Raw genomic sequence first — 3,434 nt, 5'->3', positions numbered from 1 at the left:
TTAAGAGATGTCCTGCCTTTCTAGAGCAAATAATTTTATTGGGCACAGGCTTTTCACAATGCTTTTGAAACAAGTACTTTTAGTTCACTATCTCGATTCTAATGACAAACACTACTGCTGAAAAGTCACCAAGCAAAAATAAATCATTAACTGAAAATTAGGAAAAAAAATTCATGCATGAAGACAACTTGGGTCTAACCAGAGAAGTGGAGTATTAAAGCCTTTTCCATACTGGATGCCCTTGATCCCACTGACTCTGCTCGTTAACTCAAGGGCAAAATAAAGAAACAGAGGTACCCAGAACAGTCACTAAGGATTTGTATTCTCAACAACACCCTGAACACCCAACTCCAGTGCCTTACCAGTGGGGAATAACAATGTTCCCTAATAAATACTGACCCTGGCTTTCATCATAGCCTAAATCTGGAACCAGTCCTTAACAAAGACTGACCAAAAGTTTATATGTTTAGCTCATAAGCACTGTTTTGTTCCAAAGTTACATGCAATATTAACTTCCCAGAAGATAAACTGATCTGTAGTAGTATTTAGTTAGCTGCTAACAATCAATATAGACAGATCTATGTTTAAAGATGTGAGGAAAGCAGTATAAAAATACAGTAATTTGGAGGACTGGAAGCTGGAAAGTTATTCTGTGGCCATAGGGGTACTACAGGCAACCAACAAAATAATGTAACTATGAAATGAAACAAAAATCCATAAAGTGCTATAAAATATCCATGTTCTTTTACATATATCTCTGAAGGGGCAAAAATCACTGCAGTTCTTCCAATAAAGATGACAGGAATGCTGTGCATGCAGAGTCTGCAAAGAGCCATTGGAAAAAGAGATTTACAAGTAGCATATGCTTTCAATCTGCAGGAAACAAATCTGATCTTTTGGATATCAAATGCAAATCCCACTAACAGGATGTGAAAACAAGAATGGATTGACCATCTCAAGACTGAAAATCTGACACAGCATGAAGGCACCTCTGCCACCTACTTCTGCTTTTGTTTCAGGGTTTTGTTTCAACAGCACTCCTGGTTTGCAGTTGTTTGTTTCTTCCATTTATCATTTTAAGCTTATTAAACTGCCTTTTCCCCCCTACATTCTGTTAGGGTACTTTTTATCTTTATGGCAAAAAGATACAGTATCACAATCTTCTACTGTTTTAATTTAACCTGTTTATGTCAATTTCAGGCAGGCACACTCTATTTCACTGCATCTTTTTTAGACACATTTTCAGTGTCATTTGCTAAATATGGCAAACTTTCTGTTATCTGATGTAGATGTACACAAGAAAAATGTTTTAATGTTTTGGGTTTTAATAAATGTATCTATAAAATCTATAGGGATCTATATTACCAGGCAAGTGAAGGACACAACAGTCTCACACCACAGCTCATTTCTTCTGAAAAAACTGTCATGATTTCCATCTTTCTAAAAGGATATTATTTCTTTTTCTTGCTTCTAATTGTGCAAAATAAATAAAAGTTACTTGCTGTTTTGTGCCCTGTGCTCTCTCTAGCCATCCATTCAGTGAAGCTCCAAATATAGAATGAATCATAGAAACACAGAATGGTTTGGTTGGAAAGGACCTTAAAGATCATCTCCTTTCAATTTGTACCATGGGCAGGGACACCTTCCACTAGACCAGGTTGCTCCAAGCCTCATACAGCCTGGCCTTGAACACTCCAGGGATGGTGAATGACATTTCAGAGTTTTTGAGGACTGTACCTCATGAATACTCTGTTCTTCTTAAGGACATATGAACAGCCCAGGGCAGCAAATCTAAACAAGTTAAAAAAGGAAGAGACTCTTTACCAACTAAGGAAAACAGGCTCAAGCTACCAAAGTGCTCCTGTTTGGCAGCCAGTCCTACCTTTCCAGAGGGCTCAGACACAGATGTGGTGCTGCTCTGTGTAAAAATGTAAGAAAATTAAGGCTGAAGCAAAATACTGAAAAGCTTGCAAGTAAAACATCACCTGATGAGGGAAGCAGGAGGGGAAAAAAGGGTAGAAAAGATTTTTCTGGAGCAAACATGAAAGACAAATGGTACAGCAGAAAAAGCAAAAAGAGGGGGATAGTAATCAACAAAGACTTGTTTATTTGAATGTTTGGGGTGTATATACATGTATTTTCTTTAAACATGATCAGGTTAATAATGGACAGATGAGACATCGCTTCAGAATCTCCCTTTATTGATAATGTAAGGCACATTTACAGCATGACGGACTTTCACATATGGCTTTCCTCTTAATATCTACCACTAAGTTCATTTTTCTTAATGTTAGAAATTAGAAGATAAACGGAGATGGTGGGGTGGCAGCACCTGAGTTGCGTCTGGTATCAGAATTCAAGGCTATATTTCACACATAGACCATTCTTACCCTACCGTGTACAATTACCCCTGTTTTGTATTCTGTTTGCTTTCCTTTACAAGTTTTGCAAAGGAAAGCAAACAGAACGGAACGGCTGCCGAACCCTTTGTGTAAGAGCTGCCGCACTGCTGATAAGGAGGTGATTAAATGGAGCTGCTGCTGAATTTCCCCTCGGCCGGAGCGCACTCGGCGTTTCTCTCAGAGCCGCTGCCCTGACAGCGGCCCCGGCCCGAGCCCGGTCCCGCCGCGGCTGTCGGGGCTCCGGCCACAGCGGCTCTTCCCCGGGGACAGAGGAAGATCTGATGAGCCCGGAGACACTTTACCTCAGAATTCAAGTCTCCCTGCACCCATGCGCAACTTCTTGTGCCTTCCTCTGAGGGAACCTGGCGGTTGGCTAAGGTCAAAGCTGCGGGATAGCAGCAGGAGCTCATGGCCGACCCAGTATAACCACTTCCACCACAAACTGATACCGATTTATACCTGAGCTTCTATTTTGACAAATTCAGCTCCTGAGGTCTGTGACAGCGGAGCGATCCCTCAGGCAAGAGGGGCATCAGCCACCTGTGCGGCCGCGGGGGCACCGGGAGGTGGCATGGAGAGGCCGGGGATACACGCAGAGCCGGGGGGGGACGGAGAGGCGGGGTCGGGGCAGTGCAGGGCTCAGGGCAGCCCAGGAGCCGGAGCAGCCCGGAGCTCGGGCGGACCGCTGCCGGCGAGGTGCGAGGGCGGGGACCGGCGATCGGCCCCTCAGGCCGGCGGGGGCCCCCCCCGTACCCATCATGCCCCGCGCCGGAGCGCGAGCGGCGCTTTCCCGCGAATTCAGTTCAAAGGCGGGGGGTGGGGGGGGGTGCGCGCCGAGCGCGCGGACCAACCAAACGCTTCCAGAACCATCCTCGCGTCACGCTGGGGCGGGGCCGGCGCCGGCCAATGGAGCGGCGCGGCGCCATCCCGGCAGCCAATGGGCGCTCGCGGGGGGCGGGCGCGCGGCGGCGGTCGGGCTCGGCGGCCGCGGCGCTGAGGGGAGCGGGGCGGAGGAGACTTGGCGGAGTTGGA

Source organism: Serinus canaria, chromosome 18, assembly GCF_022539315.1.
Source record: "Serinus canaria isolate serCan28SL12 chromosome 18, serCan2020, whole genome shotgun sequence".
NCBI lineage: Eukaryota > Metazoa > Chordata > Aves > Passeriformes > Fringillidae > Serinus > Serinus canaria.
Note: the sequence above shows the minus strand (reverse complement) of the source record.